This window comes from Triticum urartu, chromosome 4A (genome assembly GCF_056163025.1).
Source record: "Triticum urartu cultivar PI428250 chromosome 4A, HENAU_Tu73, whole genome shotgun sequence".
Taxonomy (NCBI): domain Eukaryota; kingdom Viridiplantae; phylum Streptophyta; class Magnoliopsida; order Poales; family Poaceae; genus Triticum; species Triticum urartu.
The window spans coordinates 146281703-146294427 of NC_141876.1; positions in this window are offsets into that span (position 1 = coordinate 146281703).

The following is a 12725-nucleotide window of genomic DNA, read 5'->3' on the forward strand; positions in this document are numbered from 1 at the left end:
GTTCTAAAATGCCGGCCGGCTCGCGGAAGGACGTGTTGTTGGCAGACGCGCGGATTCAATGGAGGCAGGTGGGGCAGTCTGAAGCCGGTTGCATGCGGCGAGGAGGCGTGTTCAGCCGGGCCTGCAGCGAGTGGGGCCCTCTTGGCCGGCGCGCTGGTTCAATGCCTGCGCTATGAGAGGTCGCGTCCGTGGTAGAGCAATCACTCCCTCCAGTCCTTTTTTGTTTGGGTATAACAAAATCTCGTTTTCCATTCACATTTTACAAGTAAAATTTGTGGACAAACTTTGACCCAAAATACGATGGGGACTAGTAAACCAGGACGGAGGTAGTAGTTTTTTTTATCAAAGAAGGGTTTCCCCCTTTCGATTTTCATTATTGAAAACCAACATCTAAACCATAGTATTTGCCCTAGAACTACCAGGTTCAACATCTCGCAACATAAACCCATACAACCATATGCCAAGGAGGTAGTAGTTATGAATTCCATTTTTGCTCCATACCAATCGTTCTAAAAACTACTTAAGTACTTATAACGTGCCCTTGAAAATCAAAACTCTTACCCCGCTAAAAAATGATATTTTAAACATGGCTACTTGATCTGTGGCAACTGGCGATCCACCACCTCTAGGTCGTTCACCTGTGGTCCCGACCATCAACTCCTACGGATCAAATTATCACGCGAGCTAACTATTCCTACAAAGGTGCGCTCCACCACGTACCCGGTACCCGTGCATGCAGCAATCGTGCACCTAGGGTTTTAGGGTTTATTTGTTAACGGTGCCTTTATGTAACTCTCATGTGTACGAGACAACAAGAGACCGACTGCGTGCGTTCGCCTCTTCTCTTCGTATATGTACTCCACCGTTTGTCTGGTGTCCAAAAAAATATACAGTAGTAATAACTACTAGCAATGTGCCAATGCGTTGCCACACGATCAAAGTAGATTAATACATATTCACCGATTTGATAGAAAAAAGAGTCTAGTCTTGAAATACATGTATCACTAAAAATATCTTATGTTTCACTCAAAATATATTCCTTTGGCCGTTTTGATGAGATAAGGGAGGAATGTTGTTGGTTTCAAGATTCGAGAAGTGGTATATCTCTAATTTCTATTCTTACTAGCAAGATGCCCATGCGTTGCACAGAACATAAGGATCTTGTGGGAGAAAAGGATGAACGAGGGAAGGCCTTATCGGCAAATGTGGAGAGGAGTGCGGGTAAATTGCCATAGTTTCCTTCCTATCTGTTAGATATAGATCGGACGGCATATATTGCAGGATGGCAGGCACACCATCATCACCGACTATGCTTTTTATAAGAGTAGAGATAAAAACAGAGTTGGTGATGATGGTGTTCCTGCCATCCTGCAATATAGGCAGTCCGATTTATATCTGACGGATAGGAAGGGAACTATGGCAATTTTGCAAAAAGATACCCACACCCCTCTCCACATTTGCAAATAAGGCCTTCCCTCATTCATCCTTTTCTCCCACAAGATAAACTACTCATACAAATGCATCTTGATGTTCCGTGCAACACATGGGCATCTTGCTAGTTGTTGCAAAAAGCCCATGTGTGTTTGTGTGTTGTATGTGAGAGAGAGAGAGGAGGAGGATGGAGTGATGTGTGAAAAAGACACAAAGAATGTGTGTGTGAGAGGTATCAGCTTAAAATGAGGCAAAAGTGTGTGTGTGTGTGTGTGTGTGCACGATCGAGAGTGCGTGTCTCAAGAAGGGACAAAAAATCTGCATAGATACAAGGAGCGCGAGAGAGACATGTACACGATAGTGGAAGCACGAGTGTGTGGGTGTATAAACCTATCTAGAGGCTAGTCAATCAATGATGTGAGAGAAATATGAGTCGGGGTGGGAAAGTGAGAGTTCTATGTGTGAGAGAGAGACGATAGTCAGGAAGGGGAGTGGAAGCAGGAGCTGTGTGTGTGTGAGAGAGAGAGAGCGAGGGGAGTTTGTCTGATCGGTAAACAAATGAATAATGTCAGTTTTATAACTGGGGTGGAGACGGAAAGGAGACCGCAAGAAATGTTGTGTCTACAGGAGAGAGTAATTTTAGTGTTATGAGTAATATCTAGAGACATATAGGGTGTGTGAGAGAACCCCATAGAGAGAAAGACAAAGTGAAAGACGAGTGAGACTGTGTGTGTGGTGGTGAAAAAGAAAGCTTAGGTACCTAGTGATACCAGAGAACGGTAGAGATGTGAGAGATAATGAAAACCGTGTAATGTATAATGATAGGGAGAGTGTGACACTTCTCAAGGGAGACGTCGAGAGACCATGTTTGTGAAGATAGGAGAAACATGAAGTGAGCGTGTGGGTGAGCTGGAGAAAATAGAATGATAGTTACATGAAGGAGCATGCGAGAGAGATGGGCGTGAAAGGAGTCAACATAAAAGGGATTCAAATATTTGAATTCGAGATGATGATACATGTAATTCATACTCGAACCAAAATTGGTCTATCAAACATGCATACTCATATGAATTCACGCGTATCTATGTTATTTAATATGTAGATATTACTGATCCATACATTTTAGTAGAACATAATTTGGTTTAAATTTTTTTGAATTCAACCTTATGATTTTGAGATCATTGTATTTGTAAATCATATTATATACATATAAAGGAGCATAATTCTGTGTTGTGCTTTTGAAAGTATATATAAAAAATGATGTATATGGAATTTTATTCCAATCGCAAATGGATCCTGCCTGAAGAAAAATAGAATACAAACTGGATTCGAATTGAGTTGGCATGGTAAACGTGCACTCTTGCTCTGCAAAAATTCGAATGAAGCGGGGAAAGTCGCAATAACCGCTAGAAATCAAAATCTGTGAGATGGATATTACTGCCTATCCCTAACATGCAAAGCCTATCGGCTCAATTTCTATAGGTTTCAATAGGGGTAGGTTTGTAATTTCACTCAAACGTGACATAACCTCCTCTCAGCCGGATTCATACACGGTGGGCGCCAAAACACAGTGTCTCCTCGTCCGAAATTGACCCCCTCCCCGATTCATACATGGTGGGCGCCAAAAACAAACTCCCGTCGGAAAATATTCGGTGTATGCAAGATTACCGTCCTATGCCCAACCGACTAATATTGCTGTGATGTAGGAAATTTTGGACGGGGGCTAAGTTTGTAAATTTCCTAGCATTTGAGACAAGCGCACCCTGAAGACATGGTTCCCCCCTTCCTCTCTCCCTCCATTTCCCCATCCGTACTACGTGGGCGCCAAAGCACCCTCTCCACCCCAGCCTCCTCCGTCCGCCACCCCATCCACCACCGTCCTCCTCCACCATGCTGGAGCCGATACCCCGATGCTGTCGTACATTAAAAGAGATCGACTTCTCTCATCCACGGCTTCGGACCGGGATCCTTGCATCCCGTCATCTTGCTTCATCCCCGCCGTCCTCCACCTTGCCGGCGCCGCTCCTACGACTGTCTCGTCTGCCGCACCACGCCGCCACCATCTACTCTCCTAGATCTGCTTCCACGCCGCCGACAGCCATCGCTACCGTAGCACCGTCAAATTCTCAGCAAATGCATACACGGCGCCGCACCAGAGGCGGTACTCTTTCATATCTGCTCAACTTATTTATCGCAGCAAGAAAATAGATCGCCACTGCTTTACTCTGATTTCTTGTCCATCACTTACTTGCTAGTTGCAAGCAAACATTGGTTGCGAAGTTGCCTTTGTCTGGTTTGCACCTTCAGATCCGCCATGGCATGCTCAACACTATACTTGCAATGCTTATGGTTTTCCCCTTTTATATTCCACACTAGTTAAATGACACTAGACTAAATTTCAAAATTGGGTTAGTCATTTTTCACAGCTCGCGCGGAGTTCGCCGGTGCGAAGAAAGGGGCTCCGGTGGGGACGGTGGTTGTGGGGGGCGGTGGTGGGGCCTCGCCGAACGAAGAAAACTCGACACGGGTGGGGGCGGGGGTGGGGGGTGGGGGTGGCGGAGGAACACAGGCGGTGGGGTCTGGTGGTTCAGCCGACGGCACGTGCGGTGTTCTGTATGGGAAGCATTAGAGACAAGGAAGAAGAAGGGTTAGGAGATGTAGGATCTTCATCCAACCTCCTCAAATGGTCGACTGACCCAAATGAAAAAAGTCATGCGACTTGCATGCATACATGCCTTTATATTCAGTACCATCATCGTACCTACTTAGCACTGCTCCTGAATCCATCAAGCTAAACAACGCCACTCATAATTCAAAACTTGTTGCTCAAATACGAATCTGATATGATGTTGATATTACTAAAATAGATAACGTTTAATTGGCCAGCTAATGTTCCTACTTTACTTTCGAAAAGCACGTGCACCACATATAGAGAGACAGCAGGGAGTTGCATTCTTAATGCACTCTGGTTCATCATGTGTGGGCACTACGCAACGAACATTTTATTATCCAAAATATGCTTGCTCTTCTTTAGCATGTTCCTCTTCCGTTCTTCTTTAATAAGTACTCTCTCCGTTCCTAAATACAAGTCTTTGTATAGATTCCACCATGGACTACATATGGAGCAAAATGAGTGAATCTACACTCTAAAATGTATATGTATACATCTGTATGTGATCCATAGTGGAAATCTTTACAAAGACTTATATTTTGGAATGGAGGGAGTATGATAGTAGTACTATATCTGGCCAAACAGGCCGATTTTTTCGGGCCGGCCTGGCAGCACGGCGGCATGGCACGCGACGGGCCAGGCCCGGCACGGGCTAATCGTGCCGTGCCAAGAACGAGGCACGCACTGGGTCGTGCCTGGGCCGCGACCCTCAGCCCGCGTGCCAGCACGGCACGGCACAAATACTAGCGGGCCGGCCCGTGGCACGGCACGGCACGCAGCACGGCGGCATGGCATGATTGGCCCGCCTCGATCGTTGGGGGAGCGGGGGAGGTTTCCTGTCGGGCCGAGTCTCTGGGTCATGGGGACAGCGGGGGGGGGGGGGCGGCAAGCGTCAGGGGGGCAGCGTCACAGCGGGCAGCGGGGCCCAGACGCGCAGTCCTCGATCGATGGGGGAGCAGGGGGTTCGCTCGGCTCGACACCCAGGCGAGGCGAGTCAGGCGACCGTTGGGAGGGGTTTAGAGGGAGGTTAGGGTTGGTTTAGAGCGATTTAGGATATGGTTTGGGTATTTATTTAAGAAAATTCATATAATCGAAAATTTGATCGTTAGAGGGTCAAATTTGTCCAAAAAATGACCAATTTTTTGCTATAAATAGGGCTGCCCAGCCCACATATTTCTCACACTCAAACATGGATGACCATGACAATACTAGCTTCCCACTCTCCGATTTCGGTCTTGGGGATATGGAGTATAGTCTCTACCCTAGTAGCACCGATCACACTACCATGCCCCCACCCGAGCAACATGCCTATACCATGCCCCCACCGAGCAACATGCCTATACCGATCATCACACTCTTGAACCCCATATCGATCCGAGTGCCGAAGCCGATGGTCACACCAATTCAAGTAGTGGGACGGGTTCCTCCACCACCATTCGTGTAAAGCAAAGAGGTCATCGTAGAACCTCCGTGGTGTGGGAATCATTCGATGAAGAAATCTCCGTGGTGGACGGTGTCCTGAGGGTGGTTGCAAGGTGCAAAAGGTGCAAGAAGGAGTATACCGGAGAAGCCAAGGGAGGAACCGGCCACCTGAAGAGGCATGTGGAAAGCCACACCAAGGCGGTTGAAAAGAGCGCGTCGGGCTCGGCAGCTGTGCAAACGCAGCTCTCCTTCAACCCTGACGGTACGGTACGCAATTTCACCTACGATGCTAATGTTCAGCGAGAAGGTCTATGCCGTCTTATTGCTTCTAATGATTTACCACTAGGTTTTGGTGAATCTGATGGTTTCGTAGAATATATTCAAACTTGTCATAATCCTAATTATAGACCAGTTTCTAGACAAACTACAAGTAGGGATATTAAAAAGCTATACAAACTGGTAAAGAGAAAATAAAAGAAGAATTTTCTACATGCACTTTTTCAGTGTCGTTAACATCTGATATCTGGACTGGTCGGGCAAAGCAAGACTACATTAGTGTGGTAACTCATTATGTTAACGAACATTGGCATCTACAAAAAAGAGTCTTAGGATTTGAATTAATTGATGTAGCACATAGTGGTCCAAACATTGCTGAAGTTGTACTCAAAGTTGTGAACGATTTTAATCTTGCCGACAAGGTTTTCTCAATAACTTTGGATAATGCTTCAGCAAATACGAGTGCAATGAATACTCTCACTCCTATATTCTCCATATATGCTGCATCCTTTTTAATGCATCAACATTGTGCTTGCCATATCATTAATCTTATTGCTAAAAGTGCGTTACATTTATGTGAACCACATGTTGAAGTCATACGCATTGCAATATCTTATTTTTCGCATTCAACTCAACGAATTACAATGCTATAGGGTGCGTTCCTCATAAGTATAATTCAGACATGCCTGTTAGATGGAACTCTACATATTTGATGCTTAAGGCAGTTATCCGAGACAGAGTTCAGTTCAATGGATTTATTAATGCAAATTATGGGGTTGAACCTCTAATTAGCGAAGAAACTTGGCATGTTATTACAGCGTTGACTGCATTTCTTGAGTTGTTCTATGATGCAACAGTTACTTTGTATGGGGTTTATTACCCGACATCTCCTTTGATGGTGCATACCCTATTAGACATTGCTAGTTATCTGAAAGCATATGAAGGGGATGCATTGTTACTTAATGTTGTTGCTGACATGAAAACCAAGTATTTAAAATATTGGCAGCAAATTTGTGGGAACCCCGACTCATAGGTCGAGATCACCGAATGCACGTGTACAGTGATCCCAGAGATCAATGCTCACTGAACACACAGAAGCTGAATAACAAGAGTCTTACATCCATACATACCGTCTTACACAAATTATGACCATTATGGTCAAGTCTTACATAGATAAAGCCTTAAGGGCTGAACATCAAATGAAACACAAGCAGCGGAAATCTTCGTCGATAAGTAAAACCCATGCCATCTGCCTTAACCCTACAGGCATTCTGACTGGGAAACGTCCTAGCTCGCATGTTCGTCTCCATAGAATTCTTCTTCGAACTCCGGTTCTTCCATGCCTGGCCAATTAAATAACCAGTGGCAAGCCAATGAGTACTTTGAATGTACTCGCAAGCAACCCATGTTTTGGTTCGAGATACAACAATGCATGATCTAGGTAAATTTTTGCAGAAAGCTAGTTTTGAATGCATTGACATGTTCAACAACTGGTAAGACATGCATCAGGAGAATTCAAGTAACCATGAGGATAGGTTGCAGATATCAACATAAATAGAGTGGGCATCAACCAACATCAATCATGTCAAGTCCTTGACTTGACCCAAGTAGTTCTTCCCACACACACACTGGTTGAAAACAAGTGGACGTAGCCCAAGAGTGGTTACCCAACTGTCCTTGACCGTGGACACGGCTATTCGAATAGTTTTACACTCTACAGAGGTTGCACACTTTACCCACAAGATCCGGGGAACTTCCGTGTCATCCACGACCCGCGATACCTCAAGTACCCGGGGTAAGCACCCGATCACTATCTTTCCCTAGACAACACTAACAAGGAGTCCACTCGTTGTTCCGTATCCTCACGATGTACATCATACGAGACTCACTCGAGATCGTAACATCCGAGAGGGGACACAACGGTGTATCCGGTGCCCTGTGAAAACAGTCATGGCCGCCCTACCTGGCACGACCCCGTCCCGAGAGAGAGCACCAACTCTCCCCCGTCACTAGTAATGCAAGCTCCAAGCTAGTATCGGCCTAGGTAATCAATAATGCCCTTTCCCATATAAGGGTAGAGTGGTTGCGCATGTAAGGTTGGAATAACGGTCGCAACTTAAACCAATCCATTTTTGAAAACAACACACACACTTGCCTCGGTACACCACTTTGTCATCAAGTGGCTACCCAACTCATCATCTCCCTCGGGCATAAGTGGCACCCAACGGGGTTTTCGAAAAGTCCTTTGAAGATACTTTTCCTCCATCACCATGCATATTCTCGTCCCTTTTGCGTAGCACTACTTAGCATCCTATCTACTCCCACCGGCATAACCCTCATAAGAAGGGAGGGTCATGCACAATGCAGGTATCAACAAGGAAGTAACGAAGGAAATCCACCAAAGTGGTTACCCTCTCATCATGATTCCGAAGCAACACTAATAAAGTGCTATATGACATGCATAAAAAGGGTTTCATAGAGATGGTCAAAGGGCAGCTTGCCTGGCTCAACAAAGTCTTCTGGGTCTTCAAAGTCTTCTGGTCCAACTCCTTCGTCAGCAACGCAATCTATCATCGCAAAATAATAACGAGAAAAATAAGGCAATAATAAAACAGAAAAACCAAAGTGCTCAGAAAAATGTCAACTCATTTTTGTAAAATACTAGGTTGAAAACTAAGAAGGGGAAAATTCCTAGTTTTGGATTTGGTGTAGCAAAATAGGAGAAATGGATTTACAAAGGCATATTTGAATGCTTAAAATCACATTTAAATATTTACACTGAAGAAAAGGTTGCTGGATTTGAATGAAAGTTGCACCATTAAATAGGTTGCAATATTCTAGGAATTTAGGAATTGGAATTAATTTATTTGGACATATGTTTTGTCCTGTGGAATTTTTGGAAAAAGTGACAGAAAAGAAAAAGAAAAAGGGCCCTGTGCCTGCTGGGCCAGAACAGCCACAGGCAGCAGGCCCAGCCAGAGAGGCGGCCCAGCGCACTGGTGCACGCGCGCGCGCCAGGTTCAAACCTGACGGGCGGGGCCCAGGCATCAGGGCGAGAGGCTGACGGATGGGCCCCACGGCCGTCGTCGTCAACCCTAGGCCAGAGGGGGCGGCGAGCTCACCGGCGACGATGCAGGGCATGGCGGGGTCGGGCGAGGGCACGGCTGGACTCCGCGTCGTGTCGCCGTTCGGGTGGAGGTGGTTGGCGTCACCGGAGCTGCCTGGTTCACCGGCGACGAGGTCTCGCGGCGGAGGAGCTTCGGGTGGTGGTCGCTCCGGTCGACTCCGGCTGCAAACGAGGCGGGGAAAAGAGGGGAAATGATCAGTGGGAGGAGGCGGTTCCAAATCGGGGCAGAGGAGGAGCGGGGGAGGCCTGTACCTCGCGAACTCCGGCGAGCCACCAAATTTGAGCTTATTTGGGCAAAGTTGCCAATGCAACTTTTGTAAACCCTAGAAATGAGCAGAAATAGACTTGTGTAGATCTATTTGAGCATAACACTTCTCCTTGATGCACTACTTGGTGTAGTGGCCTCATTTGGTCATGTGAACATGCTCACAAAAGTTGGGGTCAAGGAGAGAAAGTTGGTAGTACAAACTTGTTCAAATTTGGTTCTGGTCAGAGAGGGTTTTGGGGCATTTTGGTGAACCAAAATGACTTTAATTGACATGAGGCTTTGCAACGTGATCACAATATGCATTTTTGACTTGCTGGATTTTTCTTGGATTTTTATGAAAATATTTCCTATAGAAATATTTCAAATCCTTGAAATGGTCAGAAATGGTTTTGGGAGGTTTTGTCCAATATTTTGATCATGACCATATGTTGAAACTCTTATATATGGGAAATATATGCCCACTGAGTTTCCCTGATTTTTGTAAAATATTTTTGAATCAATAACATAATTTTTCCCTATTAAAGACCATTTCTGGCCTTAAGAAAAAGCGTTTAAATAAAATAGGAAAATAACCTTTAATATTATCTTTTTGTGGTTTCTGGGTATCCTATATCTAATAGGAGTCAAACATATTTTTGGAAATATTTTTGCTGCCCTTAATTAAGTACTTGCAGTGCAAATCTCAATTCAAGGGTTTTTGGAAGTCTAATTTTAGAAAATACTTTTTGGCCAAATTATTTTTGTAAGAAAATACTATATTGCACTATGCACATGGCATGATCATTGGGCAGAAGTTTGGGGCAAGGAGATGAAGTATAGAAGGTGAAGTTGTTGACTTTGTAGAGCACTTGAAAATCACAGAGAGAAAACCAACTCCAAAATAAAAAGCCAAATAATGCAAAAGTTTTTGTTGGTCCAAATTTTCATGCTTTATTAATGCAAATGAAGTGTTACAAAATGCAGGGTGTGACAGACCTACCCCCCTTACAAGAATCTCGTCCCCGAGATTCCCAAGCTAGGCTTTAAAGAGATATGGAAACTCGGATCTAAGGTAGTCTTCACGTTCCCAGGTTGCTTCTGCTTCAGTGTGGTTGCTCCACTGGACCTTGAAGTACTTGATGGTGCGGCTTCGAGTGCATCGTTCAGCCTCATCCAAAATGCAGATGGGCCTCTCACGGTAAGTCAAATCAGGCTGAAGGTCAATGGCTTGGTGATTTACGTCCTTGTAAAGATCAGGCTTGTCTGGGACTTGGAAACACTTCCGGAGTTGTGACACGTGGAATACGTTGTGCACATCGGATAGTTCAGGTGGCAGTCCCAACTGGTAAGCCACATCTCTTCGTCGGTCAGTGATCTTGAAGGGGCCGATAAATCTTGGGGCGAGCTTTCCTTTGACATGGAAGCGCTGGGTTCCCTTGAGAGGGGTGACCCAGAGATAGACATGGTCTCCAACTCGGAAGTTCATGTCTTTACGACGTGAGTCAGCATAGCTCTTCTGTCTGGACTTAGCGGTCTTCAGTTGCTCCCTGACTAGCTGAACTTGCTCTTCTACTTCACGGAGGATATCGGGCCCAAATACTAGTCCTTCTCCGGTTTCTGACCAATTGAGGGGTGTGCGACACTTGTGTCCATACAACACCTCAAATGGTGCCATCTGGAGGCTTGACTGATAACTGTTGTTGTAGGAGAACTCGGAAAAAGGGAGGCAATCTTCCCACCTAGCTCCATATGCTAAGACACAGGCTCGGAGCATGTCTTCGAGTATCTGATTCACTCGCTCTGTCTGACCTCCGGTCTGTGGGTGGAAAGCAGTGCTGAAGGACAACTTGGTCCCCATGGCCTCTTGGAACTTCTTCCAGAACCTTGAGGTAAACTGGGTTCCTCGGTCTGACACAATCTCCTTGGGAACACCATGAAGGCTTACGATTTTGCTGATGTAGAGGCTGGCTAGCTGGTTTCCTTTGTAAGTCGTTTTGACAGGAATGAAATGGGCTACTTTGGTCAAATGGTCGACTATGACCCAGATGGAGTCATGTCCCTTGTTTGACCTAGGTAGTCCAGTGATGAAGTCCATTCTGACTTTATCCCATTTCCATTCAGGCACCTTGAGAGGCTGTAACAATCCAGTGGGTCGCTGATGTTCAGCTTTGACCCTTTGGCATGTGTCACACTTAGCTACGAAAGTGGCTATTTCTCTCTTCATGCCATGCCACCAGAATCTTTCCTTCAGGTCTTGATACATCTTGGTTCCTCCGGGGTGGATGGAATACGGGGTGTCATGAGCTTCTTGCAAGATCAAATTCTTGAGCTCAATCTTGTTGGGTACGCAAATGCGATTCCCAAACCACACAATTCCTTGCTCATCCTCCGAGAATCCTGGGGCCTTGCCTGCCTTGATCTTCCTCTTGATGCCTTCAATACTTTCGTGTCCCTTCTGAGCTTCCTTAATGTCATCCATCAGGGTAGGCTTGACTTCAAGGTTCGCTAAGAATCCTGGTGCAACCAGTTCCAACCCGAAGCTTTCAAGTTCTTCATACAAGGCGGGTAGCCTTTCCTTAAGCATAGCATTCAAGGAACAAGCCTTCCTGCTTAATGCAGCTGCTACCACATTAGCCTTTTCAGGATGGTATTGAACACTGAGGTCATAATCCTTGATCAACTCTATCCATCTTCTATGCCTCATGTTCAATTCCTTCTGAGTGAAAATATACTTCAGACTTTTGTGATCTGTGTATATCTCACACCGCTTCCCTAGGAGGTAATGTCGCCATGTTTTCAGGGCATGAACTACAGCTGCCAACTCGAGGTCATGAGTAGCATAGTTCTCTTCGTGAGGCCGTAGTTGCCTTGAAAGGTAAGCTACGACTCTGCCCTCTTGCATCAGAACACCTCCCAGTCCGGTTTTTGACGCATCACAATATATCACAAAATCCTTGTGTATATCTGGTGTGGCCAGAACTGGGGCGGTGGTCAGTCTCTTCTTCAGCTCCTGGAAGCTCTCTTCACACTTCGGCGTCCATTCGAACTTCTTGTCCTTCTTCAAGAGCTGAGTCATGGGTCGGGCAATGCTGGAGAATCCCTCAACGAACTTGCGGTAATATCCCGCGAGTCCGAGGAAGCTTCTGACTTCCTTCACATTGCTTGGGGATTGCCATTCTGTCACGGCTTCAATCTTAGTGGGATCGACCGACAGTCCTTCTTCGGTCAAAACATGACCCAAGAATCCAACTTCACGCAGCCAAAATTCGCACTTGCTGACCTTGGCATACAGTTGGTGCTCTTGAAGCTTGTCTAGGACCATCCTCAAGTGTTGCTCGTGCTCTTCTTCCGTCTTTGAGAAGACAAGAATGTCATCAATGAAGACAACGACAAACTTGTCCAAATATTCCATGAAAACCTTATTCATGAGATACATGAAGTAAGCTGGGGCATTGGTCAATCCAAAGGACATGACCGTGCACTCATACAGGCCATATCTGGTTACAAATGCCGTCTTCGGAATATCTTGGGGTCTGATTTTCAGCTCGTAG